The 16499-nt window shown below is 37.8% G+C and overlaps 1 pseudogene; it reads right to left on the bottom strand.

Annotated features, from left to right (window-relative positions):
• Positions 1–563: 563 nt before the first annotated feature.
• LOC112674433 (4-hydroxybenzoate polyprenyltransferase, mitochondrial-like) lies at positions 564–7097 on the bottom strand (annotated as a pseudogene).
• Positions 7098–16499: the final 9402 nt, after the last annotated feature.

The following is a 16499-nucleotide window of genomic DNA, read 5'->3' as shown; positions in this document are numbered from 1 at the left end:
CTCAAGGAAATTTCCTTTTTTTGCCCTACAGCAGCTTTTATCTTTCCCTAAAATGTTCTGTTTTCCCAAATTCACTCCTTTAGCTGAGATACAAATCAGGTGTCTTTTATTTATTTTTATTTTTTTAAAGTAGTCTCCACACCCAAGGTGGGGCTCAAACTCACAAACTGGGATCAAGATTCAGATGCTCTACCAAGTGAACCAATGAGGTGCCTCTACACGTCAGGTGTCTTTTATAGTGCCCAAACTCATACCATTCTCATAAGTGCAGATACGAATTATAATGAGCTGAAGAATGCATCAACTTAAAAGTGAAGGTCACTCAAATCCTAGTGCTCCTGTTTGCTGAGAAAGGGGAAGGATTTTGCTAGTAAATTCTTTTTTTTTTTTTTTGCTAGTAAATTCTTGAACTAAGTCCAGGCAAATATGGTCTACGTCCTCATTTTGTGGTGGTTAATTATTTAAAATATTACAAGATGGCTTATTCAAATCTAATTTGTAGTAACGAGACCCTAGTGTTTTGTAAAAGTTTGTTGTTAAGATTCCTAGATCAACTTCATTCCCTAATTTCCTATTCTACTGTCTACACTTTTCTTTGCTTCATCCATCTTCTTTTCTTTCTAGAAATTCCCCAGGACAATCCCTAACAAAACTGTTAGTCCTAGTGTTGGATTGGAGGTAAATTTATCCAAAAATCCTTACGTCTGTGAATGCCTAGAGTGTAAATCTAGTGTGCTAGATGGGCTCCTGAGCAGTGGAGTAGGTGTGGTTTGACCACCTTTCACTCCCACCAGGCTCAGTGCCCCCAGCATTACCATATCAGAGCCAGTGAGCCACCGCTTGGTATTTTCCTGGAACTGCAGCACCCTGGACCAGGGACCAATCAGAGCATCATCTCTTTTGTCCGAGTGGGCGTAGATAGTATCATATATCAGACTCCACATAATTCCAGAAAATAAAGAGGCAGGCAAAGAGATGGATCACAGGAGCCCTTGGTAGCTGACCATCCAGTAATGCCCGCCAATTAAAAGTCAACCTCAAGGCTAATTGAGGTCAATATGTAATTCTTTTCATTAGTGGGTAGGGGATGAAGGGAAGTAGGATGCTGCTCCCAGAGCTATAGAGTAGGAATTCAGACAGAGAACACCCAGTGCCAAAGTCAGCTGTTCCCGGAGGAAAAGAAAGGATTGAAAAATTGAACTGTCTCCAGCAGCTATTGGGCCATTTGTTGATATAACCGATGGACTTGTCCTACCATATGAGGCGCAAGTAGATTATGCAGAGGGTAGGATGCAAGTTCACAACCCCCACCAATAGGCTAAGCCAATGCATCTGGTCCTGGACCAAAAGAAGGCCACAAGTGCCCAGTGGGGGTAGTCGCTCAGCCTCTTGACCGCTTCTTGACCTGCAGGACCCCTGGAGGCCTGCGGGCCACAGAGTGTGGCTCTTGAGAGCTCTCAAGGGAATTTTCTGAACCGATCCTTTTATGCAAGCGAGTGCTGAAAATCTAAGTCCATGGATGCATGCATGCTCCAGAGATGCTGCCTTAGTACTCCTAGAGCACCTGCATCATATTATTATTTTTAAAAGGACCACAGGTTTTCTTTATCGCGCCCCCCCCCCCCATTTGGGAACACTGTTTCCATTTTTACTTGCAAGGAGACATTTAGGCACATACCATAAAGTCAGGTAAGAATACGAACCACAAAACAGTATAAGAAATAGTAACATTTTAGCATTTTTAAGCAATTGTTGGAGGCATATCAAATGTTCTTGCATTTTGATCATGGCTCTATGACAAGGTCCATAGGTTGGGGTACTGCAGCTTTTTCCCAGAAGCAGGTTGGAAAAACCTACTTTTACTTTAAGGAAACACCTGCTAACATCAATCTTGGAAAAGCCATTCAGGTATTAGGCCCTAGTGTGATGTCACCAGTGTGACAGTAGTTTTAGGTAGCATTCATATTATAGAAGGTGGAGGGCATGGTGCATACCTGCCAGTGATAATGGGAGCATGAGATGATAACTACAGGTGCTTACCTGTAATTTTGTGCATAGTCACAGAAGTGCCAACGTGAGGTATGCAAATTGTTTATTTAGCTTGTGAGCCATGATGTTGGTTAAAAATGACATTTGAAGACTATCATATCTGAACAGTACATGACTCAGATCCTATTTAATATTCTACCCATTCTACCTACAGTAATACAGCAAAAGTTTCAAGCATAAGATACATTTAGATACTGTTTTCATGTCCTTTTATAAATTCTTTGATCCGAGTATCATCTGATCAATGCTTTTGTGTCTCACAACTGCCAAGGGCCCCATACAATTTGAATTCAGGAACATATTATAAAAATATGGGAAATAACCTCTTATTCCCAGGAAATCCCATGTTCTGTGGAGCTTACCAGATGCACCAGTGAAAATTTAAGGAAAAAAATCAAATGTATATTAATTACTAAGCATCTAAATATGTCTAAACTTTACAAATATCTTAGTATGAACTGTTACTGAATTCTGAATTAATATAAACAAATATAAACATCTCAAAACAATTAAATCTGACATTTGAGCCCTTAGATATTACCTGAAGCTCAGTTTGCACATAAATATGTTTTGGGTTATGGATCTGGGTTTTTGTATTTATGTATTGCCACAGACAGTGTATTTTCCCGTAGAGGTTGGACCTTTGGCGATGCTATCATCATAGAAATGTTTATGATTTTGGTAGGTTTTCCCAACACATAGCCCAGTGTAGGTAAATGTATTTGTGTCTTGGACTACACACATATACCCATAACAACTGTACTCTTCCCTATTCGGACAACTAACCAGCATCCTCTAGTGCCTTGAACCCCTGAGATGGTCATGCTCATGACAAATGATCTTGCTACAGAGACAGCATTTGGAGGCTGGAAATGACAACCAGGAGAGATCATGCACATGGTCAGGTTCTACCTGTGTCACTGACAACATCACAGTATTCTCACTTGAGATCAACAACTGGGATATATCTTGATACCATAGTGATGTTTCATGTAAACCAGTAGGAAAACAGTTTTGTAATACTGTTTATATCCAATGGTGACAAATTTACATTCTCCATTGTATTTCTCTTTTTTTGTTTTAAAGATTTAATTAATTAATTAGTTAATTAATTAAGAGAGAGAGAGAGAGACCAGGCAGGATAGGGAGACTCTGCACTGAGCATGAAGCCCGATGTAGGGCTCGATCTTATGAAATCAAGATCATGAGCTATGATCTGATTGAAATCAAGAGTTGAATATTTAACTTACTGAGCCATGCAGGTGCCCCTCCACTGTCCATTATGTTTCTTTTTTTTTAAAGATTTATTTATTTATTTATTCATTTATTCATAGACACAGAGAGAGAGGCAGAGACACAGGCAGAGGGAGAGGGAGAAGCAGGCTCCGAGCAGGGAGCCCGATGTGGGACTCGATCCCAGGTCTCCAGGATCACACCCCAGGCGGTGCCAAACCGCTGCGCCACCAGGGCTGTCCATTATGTTTCAACCACATCCTAACAGTTATATCCAAATGGTTACTCCAAAATCCCTCAAATGAACTGTCTTTGATGCAAAAAACCCTCGAGGTCTCATGAAGTTACAACCTATTGTTCTGGGTGAGCAACTACTTCTCTACTTTTACAGATATACAGAGCCCTGGGGTGAAACAGATTTATTTCCTTTAAGTGAATGTTTGAATGGCATTTGCATGTTTGTGTTATATGGCAATAAATTATGACTACTAAAAATCTGTGAAATCCATGCTAAAAGAAATCACCAAACGCAAGTTCAGAATTGTTCTGTAACATTTTTCTAATGTTAAGAATCTGTTTCCCATTTAAAAAAAAAAAAAAAAAAAAAAAAAAAGAATCTGTTTCCCATGTTCTCAATGCTTTGTAACAGACTCCATAGTTGTGTAAATTGTCACCAATATTATTTGGATCATTTCCTTTTATATTTTCACCAATAACTCTGCATGGCTGTAGGAGTTGTACCCAAGACTTGGCTAAATTATTTTATTCCATCTTTAGCACCTGCAGGTCATGACGACCATTATGCTCTAGAGCAATTCATGGATTCTTCCAGCTTTTTTGCTTTCTGAGGAACATAGGGGATACATCATCAGCTCGGATAGTGAGTGATGTAGACCCCAAAATGTCAGTCATTCATGTGAAACACAGTTCTTTTTTTGTTTGTTTGTTTTAAAGATTTTTATTTATTTGAGAGAGAGAGAGAGAGAGAGCAGCGTGAGAGAGAGAAAGCACAGGAAGGAGCAGAGGGAGAGGGAGAAGCAGACGCCCCCCTGAGCAGGAAGCCCAATGTGAGACTTAATCCCAGGACTGTGGGATCATGACCTGAGCCAAAGGCAGACATTTAACTGACTGAGCCACCCAGATGCCCCTGAAACACAATTCTTAACCAGCAGAAGACTTATTACCAATTAGCAAAGGATACCAAATAGCAAGAGCAGGAGGCCTCTGACCCTTCAAACACAGCTTTGGAGTCCCCTTCACTGCAATGGAATGTGGGCACTAACTTGTGTGGTACAAGTCAGCACAAATAGGCTTGGGGGATTCTCGATTTATGTGTCCCTGCCTTCATAGCCCTGTTCTGGCTCTAGGACTGTCATTTATTAGCATATCTGCAGTGTGTATAATGTAGGTTTCCTGCGTTCTCTCCAGACCCTCTGCATCGTGCTGAACATTTTGGGATTTGCCCTGGGCACCTATACTTGCTCTGTTTAAAAAATTTAATTGTATTGATTTCCATTGTTGTATGGATTTATTTTAACCATTTGAACTGAATGAAATCTCTGATCTTTAAGAAGTATAAAGATTCTTGTGATTAGTCAACCATTTCTGAGGACAGTTTTAATCTCTTTTTGAGAGTGAAATTGTTCAATATTGTATCTATTTCTTTAGTCTCAGTGGAGCATCCTGGACATTTCTAATGATTGAGTTATTTTGGATCCTCGTGATCAATAGGATGCCATGTTCAGTTGTCAAAACCTTGCTCAGGAGCTCCCCTGATTTTGTGGTGGCAGATTGCAAATAGCGCTTTATATGTATTTTTAAATTCCTTTTTTGGGCAGCCCCGGTGGCGCAGCGGTTTAGCGCCGCCTGCAGCCCGGGGTGTGATCCTGGAGACCGAGGATTGAGTCCCACATCTGGCTCCTTGCATGGAACCTGCTTCTCCCTCTGCCTGTGTCTCTGTGCCTTTCTCTCTGTGTCTCTTATGAATAAATAAATAAAATCTATAAAAAAATTAATTCCTTTTTCAAGTATTTATAAACAGCGAAACAGTTTTGCAAGATTCTTTTTGGAAAACTTCTTTATTAATTTATCTATGGAAATGAGAACTCTGTTTTAATGTATTTATTTATTTTTAAAATTTATTTATTTATTATTATTTTTTTGTTTTAATGTATTTAAAGGAAATATCATGGTATAATGTGTCATTTTAGCATGAATTCAAACTCTCTCTTGATTCACTGCTTTTTTTGGGAAAGACCGTTTTATACTGAAAAATGTTTCTCAAATTCTACAGAACATGTCATTTTGGCTTGCATTTAGATTGAAGTAACATATATAGTAGTATAATATTACACATATATAAGATATGCACATGCACAAATAATGTACTCCTCCTGCAATCTCTTGTAGTTCTTCAGACTTCTTATCCCATTTATGAAGATGAATAGTAGAAGAGAATATGTTTCCTTTAGCTTATCCTACTTTGAAGTGACAGAATTATAAATGATGTGATTATAAATGATAAATGATTTCAAAATTTTTGAAATGTGTACAAGTATACCCAAGTGTGTATGGTAACAGTTTATTTCTGCAGGTCACATTGAATAGAAAAAAACAAACTCTTAACCAGGAGGTGGTGGAGGTATCTGCTCTTGGTAGAATCTTACATCACTAAAGAGTTGAATAAAACAAACTATAACCCTTTTGCTGTCATAGTAGATACACATATGTTGAAGAAATGCTATTTCTTCAAAGTTTGGAAATGCTATTCTTTCATTCTCTGGATTGAAATTTGGATCGGAAAGAGTGGGCTGTGTTTATATATAGGGCATTTCTACAACATTCTCATTTAGTAACTTGGTAAAGAGAATTTTGTATTAAACAGAAGTAAAAATATGGTCTCAGGAGAGGAAGAATAGTGGGATGAAAGAAATGAATGTTATCTTTAGTATTTATTTATTTTTGCCAGATATACTGAGATGTAATTGACATATAACATTGAGCAAGTTGTAGGAGTACAAATATGAATATATGCATAATGAAACAATTGCCATTGTAGTGTCAGCCAACACCTCAATCATGTGACATAATTACCATTTCTTCTTTGTGGTGAGAACATTTAAGATCTGCTTCCTTAGCAACTTTCAAGTCTGTAATATTATAATATGAACTATAACTACCATGCTATACATTAGGTCTTCAGGACTTATTCATTTTATGACTGGTAGTTGGTGCCTTTTGCCCTACATCTCCCACTTCTCCTACTCCTTAGTCCCTGGTAATCACCATTCTACTGTCTGTATCTACAGGTTCAGGTTTTCTGGACTCCACAGTTACATGAGATCACATAGTATTTGTCTTTCTCTTCTGACTTATTTCACCTAGCATAATGTCCTCAAGGTCCATTCATGTTGTCCTAAAAGGCAGGATTTCCTTTCTTCTCCTGGCTGAATAATATTCCTTTAGATATGTATGCCACATCCTCTTTATCCATTCATCTGTTTGGATACTTAGGTTATTTCCATATCTTGGCTATTGTGAACAATGCTGCAGTGAATATGGGAGGGTATATATCTCTTCAATATCCTGACTTCATTTCCTTTGGATGTGTGCCTAGAAGTTGGTTGCTGGGTATCCAAGTAGTAGTTCTATCATTAATTTTTTGAGAAACCTCCATACTGCTTTCCATAGAGGCTATACCAGTTTACATTCCCACAGTCAGTGTCCCCTCACCGACTCTTGTTATCTTTTGTCATTTTGATGATAGCCAGGCTAACAGGTGGGAGGTGATATCTGATTGTGGTTTTGGTTTGCATTTTCCTGATGACTAGTGATGTCAGATACCTTTCATATATCTATTGGCCCTTTGTATGTCTTCTCTGTGAAAATATCTATTCAGTTCCTCTGTCCTTTTGAAAACAATGGAATTACTGGTTTTTCTGCTCCTGCATTGCATGAATTCCTTATATATTTTGGGTATTAGCCTCTTATCAGGTATAAAATGTGTATTTTCTTACATTCTATAGGTTGATCTTTCATTTTGTTGATTGCTGCTTTTGCTGTACAGAAGCTTTTTGTTCAATGTAGTCCCACTTCTTGATTTTTTGCTTTTGTTGCTGGTGCGTTTGGTGACATATTCTGGCTTTGGATTAAAATTTGGATTATAAAGACTAGGCTGTATTAGTAGATAGGATAATGCTTAGACCACCCTCATTTGGTAGGTAGCTGTCAACGTGTCCAATATCATGAATCTTTTCCTCTCTGTTGCCTTCTAGGAGTTGTAAAGTTTCGGGTCTTATATTTACAACTCAATCCATTTCAAGTTATGTTTTGTGAGATGTGTAATAACTCCAATTTCATTTCCCTGCATGTACTTACCCAGTTTTCTTGGGACTATTTATTAAAAAGACTGTGTTTCCCCATGAATATTCTGAACTCTTGTCAAATATTAGTTGTCTATATATGGGTGGGTTTATGTTTGGGCTCTTCATTCAATTCCTTTGGTGTGTGTGTCTTCAGCCAGTACTATATTGTTTTGATTACTTCTTTATAATATAGTTTGAATCAGGAAGCAGGATGCCTCAGGCTTTGTTCTTCTTTGTCAGATTGACTTTTATAATTGGAGACTTTTGTCTATACATATAGATTATAGGATTGCTTTTTTTTCTATCTGTAAAAAATAATACTCAAATTTGATAGTGATTGCATTGAATCAATGGTTGAGTGGTGTGGACATCTTAGCAGAATTGACTCTTTTGACTCATGAAAATAAGATATCTTAATTCTTCAAATTCTTTCATAAATACATTATAGTTTAAAGTATAGTGAACATTTGGCTCCTTTGTTCAATTTATTCTTAAGTGTTTTGGTTTTGATGCTATTGTGGATGGGATTTAAAAAGTCTTTTCACATGTTTTTTCTTATGGTATAGAAAGGTAACTAATTTCTTTATGTTGATTTTCTGTTTTGCAACTTTACTTTGTTGATGGCTTCTAATAGTTTTCTAATAGTTAAGACCTAGGATCTTCTCTAAATAATCATATATATAATTTCTAAGCAAAGACAATTATACTTCTTTTTTTAATGTTTGGATACCATTTATTTTTTTTCTTACCTCATTACTCAGGCTGGGACTTACAGTTCTGTGTTCTGTATGAGTAGTGAAGGCACGCATCATTGTCTTGTTTCTAATCTTAGAAGAAAAGCTTTCAACATTTTGTCATTGAATGTTAGCCATGGGTTTCTCAGATATGGCCTCTATTATGTTGAGGTACATTCCTTCTACATCTATGTTGTTGAGTATGTTTACCATAAAAATATGTCATATTTTGTTAACTGCCTTTCTGCATCTATTGAGATAATTGTATGATTTTTATCTTTCATTCTACTGTGTGGTGTATCATATATGCTGATCTGTGTACTTGTCTCTTCCTGTATCCCTGCTATATATTCCTTTTGATCATGGTGTGTGAACCTTTTAATGTGCTTTTGAATTTGGTTTGCTGATACTTTGCTGAGAAATTTTGCATCTATATTCACCAGGGATATAGGTCTATAGATTTCATTTATTCTTTTTTTCTTTGTAGTATTTATCAGTGTTTAGTGTCAGGATAATGATAATCTTGTAAAATGAGTTTGGAATGTCCTTCCTAATTTTTTGAAGGATTTAAGAAGAATTGGTGCTGATTTTTTTTGGTAAATGTTTGAGAGTGGAGGGGTAGCTAAACATAAATTAGACAAAATAGATCTTAAAACAAAAGTGGTAACAAGAGAAAAAAATACATCATTATATGAAGGGGTCAATTAATCAAGAAGATATAACTGGTAAATATTTAGAACTCAAGATTCAATCACATAAACTTATTAAGCAAATGCTAACAGATATGAAGGGGGAAACAGACAACAATATAATAATCATAGCGACTTCAATATTCTAATATTAACAGTGGATAAATCATTCTGACAAAATCAATAGGAAAATATTGGATTTGAGTCAGACTTTAGACTAAAAAATTTAATAAAGATATATAGATCATTTCATCCAACAACAGCAGGATACACATTCTTGCCAAGCACATTATCTGGGATAGATCACAAGATAATTTACAAAACAAGTCTTAGCAAATGTTTTTTAAAGATTTATTTATTTATTCATTAGAGAGAGAGAGAGGCAGAGACACAGGCAGAGAGAGAAGCAGGCTCCTCGCAGGGGGCCTAATGTGGAACTTGATCCCCCGACCCGGGGTCACACCCTGAGCAGAAGGCAGATGCTCAACCACTGAGCCACTCAGGCGTCTCAAGTCTTTTTTTTATATATATATATTTTATTTATTTATTCATGAGAGACAGAGAGAGAGAGAGAGAGAGAGAGAGAGAGAGGCAGAGACACGGAGAAGCAGGCTCCATGCAAGGAGCCTGATGTGGGACTCGATCCTGGGTCTCCAGGATCAGGCCCTGAACTGAAGGAGGCGCTAAACCCCTGAGCCACCTCGGCTTCACCAGGCGTCCCAAGTCTTAGCAAATTTAAGAAGATTGAACTCATCTTTTTGTGATCACAGTGATACAAGATGAAGAAGCATAACAAAACAAAAGCTGAAAAACTTCAAAATACATAAAAATTAAATAAAATCCTCCACCCCAAAACCAATGGATCAAAGAACATCAGAGAGAAATCAAAATATCTTTAAAGATTGTGTATACAACACCAAGTACTAAAATTTATGGGATACTGCAATCTCAGGGGAAAGTATACCGCAATAAAACCCAAATTAGGAAAAAATTCTCAAATAAATAACCTACCTTCACTCCTGTAGGGTAGTAAAAAAAAAAAAAAAAAAAAGCTCCAAGTTATCAGGAGGAAGGAAAGAACAATGATCAGAATGGAAATAAATGAGATCAGAAAAACAATAGCGAATCAACCTGGAAGGAAGAAGAGACCATAACTCACTGAACAAATGATCTTTGAGGTCTTCAAAGGAAAGCCAGGTAAAGTTCATTCTCATTGGTTAAATATTATGGATATCAAACAGTTTCGATTCTATTAGTTCAGCACATTGGAAAGAAATCAGATGGATCATTTGGAATAGAAAGCCAGATCGAGTTTGAAAGGAACACAAATCTTACTGTGAGTGTTTAGTATCATAATATATATTAATATCTAGTTTATTTCAAATGTTTTAAAAGTAAATGGTTTGACATACAACATACAGAGGGTGGAACTAGAGTCAGCGTCAAGTTTGATGAATTTTCCAGTATTGTATACCTTCCATAAACAGTGACCAGACCCAGAATCGAATATAAGCAGAACCCCAGAGTTCCCCTCCCTCATTTCTCCTTCTAATAAAAAAAATCCCTTGTGATTCCACTATTCTGACTCCCAATACCACAGGTTCTTTGTGCCTGGTTTTGAGTTTTACACAAATAAGGGGTAAATTTTATACAATTAAATGTGAACAGTATTGATAGCCCAAGATGGTGGAGGAGTAGGAGACTTAGTTTTGTCTGGTGCCAGGAATTCAGATAGATAGCTATTAAATTATTCTGAACACTTGTGAACTCAACTGGAGATCTAAGAAAATAGCTGCAACTCTACAAATAGAAAAGTAACCACCTTCTGCAATAATGACAAGATGAAAAAACCTTAAAAAATGAACAAGAGTCGATCTGACTACAAGGGATCTAATTTGTATGGATATAAGTAAGATGTCAGAACTAGAATTCAGAATAATAATTATAAAGATACTAACTGGGCTTGAAAAAAGCATAGAAGACACTAGGGAATCCCTTTCTGGAGAAATAAAAGAACTAAAATCTAGTCAAGTAAACATAAAAAAGGCTATTAATGAGATGCAATAAAAAATGGAGGCTCTAACTGCTAGGATAAATGATACAGAAGAGGGAATTAGTGATATAGAAGACAAAATTATGGAGAATAAAGAAGCTGAGAAGAAGAGAGATAACTACTGAATCATGAAGGGGAGAATTTGAGAGATAAGTGATCTCATAAAGTGAAACAATATTAAAGTAATTAGAATTCCAGAAGAAAAGTAAAGAAGGGGGCAGAAAGTATATCAGAGCAAATTATAGCAGAGAACTTCTCTAATGTAGGGAAGGAATCAGGCATCCAAGTCTAGGAGGCACAGAAAACCTCCCTCAAAATCAATAAAAATAGGTCAATACCTTGACATATAATAGTGAAACTTGCGAATCTCAAAGAGAAAATTGTGAAAGCAGCTAGGGGGTGGGGGAGGTGGAGGGGTGGGAAGAGGCCCATAACCTACAAAGGTAGAAACAGTAGACTAGCAGCAGACCTATCTGCAGAGATCTGGCAGGCCAGAAAAGACTGGTGTGATATATTCAGGGTGTTAAATGAGAAAAAATACGCAGTTAAAAACACTTTATCCAGCTAGGATGTCATTCAAAATGGAGAGATGAAAAGCTTCCAGGAGAAACAGAAATGAAAAGAATTTGTGATCACTAAAGCAGCCCTGCAAGATATATTGAAGTGGAACTTTATTTATTTATTTTTTGAAGTGGAACTTTAAAAGAAAAAAGACCCCAAAACTAACATAGACCAAAAAGGAATGGAGACAATTTACAGAAAGAGTGACTTTACAGGTAATACAATGGCACTAAGTTCATATTTTTCAATAGTTACTCTGAATGCAAGTGGGCTAAATGCCCGATCAAAAGACAGAGAGTATGAGACTGAATATAAAAGCAAGACCCAACCATATGCTGTCTATAAGAGACTTATTTTAGACCTAAGACACCTGGAGACTGAAAATGAGGGGGTGGAGAACAATTTACCATGCAAATTGACCTCAAAAGAAAGCTGGAGTAACAATCCTCATGTCAGATAAATTAGATTTTAAACCAAGACTGTAATAAGATATGAGGAAGGACACTATATCATAATTAAAGGGTCTGTCCAATGGGAAGATCTAACAACTGTAAATATTTATGCTCCTAACTTGGGAACAGCCAATTCTATAAACCAACCAATAACCAAATTAAAGAAATGCATCGATAATAATACAATAATGGTAGGGGACTTTAACATCCCACTCACTGCAATGGACAGGTTATCTAAGCAGCAGATCAACAAGGAAGCAAGGGCTTTGCATGACACATTGGACCAGATGGACTTCATAGATATATTCAGATATTCCATCCTAAAGCAACAGAATACACATTTTTCTCAAGTGCACATGGAACAGTCTCCAAAATAGATCATATACTGGGTCACAAGTCAGGTCTCAACCAGCATCAAAGATTGGGATCATTCCCTGCCTATTTTGAGACTACAATGTATTGAAACTTGAACTCAGTCACAGGAGGAAATTTGGAAAGAACTCAAATACATGGGAGCTAAAGAGCATCCTACTAAAGAATGAATGGGTCAATCAGGAAATTAAGAATTTTAAAAATTCATGAAGGGGAAGAGAGGCAAGATGGCAGAAGAGTAGAGGTTCTGGTTTCATCTGGCCCCCTAAATTTGGCTCAATAACTATCAAGCCATCCTGAACACATATGAATTCAACCTGAGATTTAAAGAAAAAAGGCTGGAACTCTGCAAATAGAAAAATGACCACTTTTTGCAAGGTAGGAGTGTGGAGAAGAGAAACAGCAGGGAGAGGGAGCATTTGTAAGCTGGGTGCAGGAAAATGATACAGCCCTGAACTCAAAATTGGGACCTTTAGAAATCTGCTCCTATGACAGACCTCCCTGCCTGAAAGGTGCTCAATGATGAAGCAGGGCAAAATCCCAAGAGGGTGGCGTGGTGGTGTGGTCTCAATATTCCTAGAGGCATAGAAAGAAGAGGGGCGCCTGAGCCTCCAAAGTTCCCAAGCATTGGAGCAAGGGAAACAGGTTTAGGTCAGTGAGCCTGGAAGGAGGCTCAGTTTGTCATGCTATAAACCACAAACCTCAGCAGGATCTGGTGATCACTCTCTGTGGTGGGTCCCTACAAAGGACTAGAATGCAGTAAACTTCCACCTTTCTCTGGGAAAGATGAGCAGGTGGACACTCCACCAGGCGACCACTCTCTGCGCCAGGGTTCTGTAAGGGACAGAAATGGGGCAATGCTCTGCCTCCTCCAGGAAGGGTGAAGTGGGTGGACCAGCAGGCAAAGGCTCTTCCTGTCAAAATCCTACAAATTACACAAATCAGTGTCCTCCTCGCCTGCCCCTGGAGGGTTCTGAGTGAGCATGTACCATAGGAGTCTGCAGAGTTTGGCAAATACCACCATCTCTCAGCTCTGGGGATTGAGATCTGGGCACAGCCATCACAGCCATTCCTGCCCCCCCCCCCACCCACTCACCCTCAAAAGAGGTGCAGAAAGCCTTCAGGGAACAAAGACCTCACACAGCAAACAGCTTACATTGAACCCTGCCCCCTGGCGAGGGGCAGTACAGTTCCCCCAGGTAGAGACTTACAAGAATCAGCACAGCAGTCCCCTCCCCCAGATCAGCTGGAATAACAGGGGGACTGCAAGTTTACTTACCAAACAGGACTGCATAACTCCAGGACTGAGAGTAAATAGTATATAGAACCCAAGTTTTCTCTCTTACGATTTATCTTTCAGGTTAAAATATTCCAATATCGGGGATCACTGGATGGCTCAGTGGTTGGGCATCTGTCTTTGGCTCAGGGCGTGATACTGGAGTCCTGGGATGGAGTCCCAGGATGGAGTCCTGGGATCGAGTCCCACTCAGGTTCCCTGCATGGAGCCTGCTTCTCCCTCTGCCTGTGTCTCTGCCTCTCTCTCTCCCTCTCTCTCTCTCTCTCTGTGCCTCTCATGAATAAATAAATAAAATCTTAAAAAAATTCCAATATCATATCAACTAGCAGAGTTCTTTATTCCCATACCAACTAGTTTATTTTATCAACTCCTCATTTTTAAATTTTTTCTTAACTTTTATTTTTTTACAATTACATGTATTAGATACATTCTTCAGTTATGGCTTTCTTTCACTGTATTGAATTTTATTTTTGTATATATGTAAGTTTTGCTATTTTATAATTTTGGAATTTGGTATCTTCTAACACACAGTCCAAAATACACTCAGAACCAAATGGATCACCCTGTTTTGTCCAGTCTTTGAGATTATATTCTCTCTCCTATCCCATTGCCCCCCTTTTTTTGTTTCTATTTTTTAAATTTGTTTTCCTTTTTTTTCTTTTATTTTCTGGTTTCTGACATCTCTGGAATTTTTCTAGTGTGTATTTTGCATGGGTCATGTTTGATATTTTTGACTCTGCTCACTCATACAGCCATTTTGCACTCAACAAAATGACTAGAAGGACAAATTCAACACAAAAGAAGAAACAGAGGTAACACTACCACAGATCTAATGGAAATGGATTTAAGTAAAATGTTGGAATTCAGGGCTACAATTAAAAAGTTACTAGTTCGGCTTGAAAAAAACATAAAAGACTCTAGAGAATCTCTTCCTGCAGAAATGAGATCTAATCAGGCCAAAATTAAAAATACTCTGAGATGCAGTCTAAACTGAATGCTCTAATAAGTAGGGTAAATGAGGCAGAAGAGAGAATAAGTGAGACAGAAGACAAGTTGATGGAAAGGAAAGAAGCTGAAGAAAAGAAAAACAACTAAGAGCCCATGAGGAGAGTCTCTGAGAATTAAGTGATAGTTTGAAAAAAAAAAGTAAGCTATATAGTATTAGAACTCCTGAGGGTGGAGAGAGAGAGAGAGAAAAAGAGAGAGAGAACCAGGAGGTATATTTGAGCAAATCATAGCTGAGAACCTCCCTAATCTGGGGAAGAAAACAGGCATTCATATCCAAGAAATAGAGAGGACCCCTCCCATAGTCAACAAAAACAGTTAAACTCAAACATATAATAGTGAAGTTTTCAAATATCAGAGATAAAGAGAAAATCCTGAAAGCAGTGAGAGACAAAAGATTCCTGGCATACAATGGAAGAAATATCAGACTAACAGCAGACCTATCCACAGAGACTTGTCAGGATAGAAAGGGTTGGCATGATATATTCAGGGTACTAAATGAGAAAAACATGCAGCCAGTAATACTTTATCCAGCAAGACTGTCATTTAGAATGGAGGGAGAGATAAAGAACTTCCAGGATAGACACAAACTAAAAGAATATGTGACTACCAAACCAGTTCTGCAAGAAATATTAAGGAGGATCCTGTAAGTAAAGAGAGAGCCCAAAGAAACAGAGACAATATGCAGAAACAGGGACCATACAAGTAATACAGTAACACTAAATTCATATTTTTCAATAGTTACTCTGAAAGTGAATGGGCTAAATGCTCCAATCAAAAGACACAGGGTATCAGACTGGATAAAAAAGCAAGACCCAACCATATGTTGTCTGCAAGAGACTCATTTGGAACTAAGACACCTTCATACTGAAAGTGAGGTGGTGGAGAACAATTTACTATGCAAATCGACCTCAAAAGAAAGCTGGGGTAGTGATCCTCATATCAGATAAATTAGGTTTTGAACCAAACACTGAGAGAAGAGGAACACTATATCATACTTAGAGGATCTATCCAACAAGAAGATCTAACAATTATGAATATTATTTGCCCTTAATGTTGGAGCAGCCAATTATATCAATCAATTAATAACCAAGGTAAAGAAACATATAGATAATAATACATTAATAGGAGGAGACTTCAATACTCCACTCTCAGGGCAACCCGGGTGGCTCAGTGGTTTAGTGCCGCCTTCAGTCCAGGGCCTGATCCTGGAGACCCAGGATCGTCGGGCTCCCTGCATGGAGCCTGCTTCTCCCTCTGCCTGTGTCTCTGCCTCTTCTCTCTCTGTGTCTCTCATGAATAAATACATAAAATCTTAAAAAAAATAATCCACTCTCAGTAAAAGACAGATCTTCTAAGCAGAAGATCAACAAAGAAACAAGGGCTTGAATGACACACTGGACCAGATGGACTTCATAGATATATTAAGAACATTCCATCCTAATGCAAGGGAATATGTTCTTCTCAACTTCCATGGAACTTTTTCTGGATTAGACCACATACTGGGTCACAAATCAGGTCTCAACTGATACCAAAAGATTGGGATTATTCCCTGCATATTTTCAGACCACAATACTTTGAAAGACCTTAATCACAAGAAGAAATTTGGAAGGAACTCAAACACTTGGAGATGAAAAAACATCCTACTAAAAGATGAATACATCAAACAGGAAATTAGAGAAGAATTAAA

The sequence above is a fragment of the Canis lupus genome, chromosome 35 (genome assembly GCF_003254725.2).
Source record: "Canis lupus dingo isolate Sandy chromosome 35, ASM325472v2, whole genome shotgun sequence".
NCBI lineage: Eukaryota > Metazoa > Chordata > Mammalia > Carnivora > Canidae > Canis > Canis lupus.
Note: the sequence above shows the minus strand (reverse complement) of the source record. Positions and strands in the feature narration are given on the sequence as shown.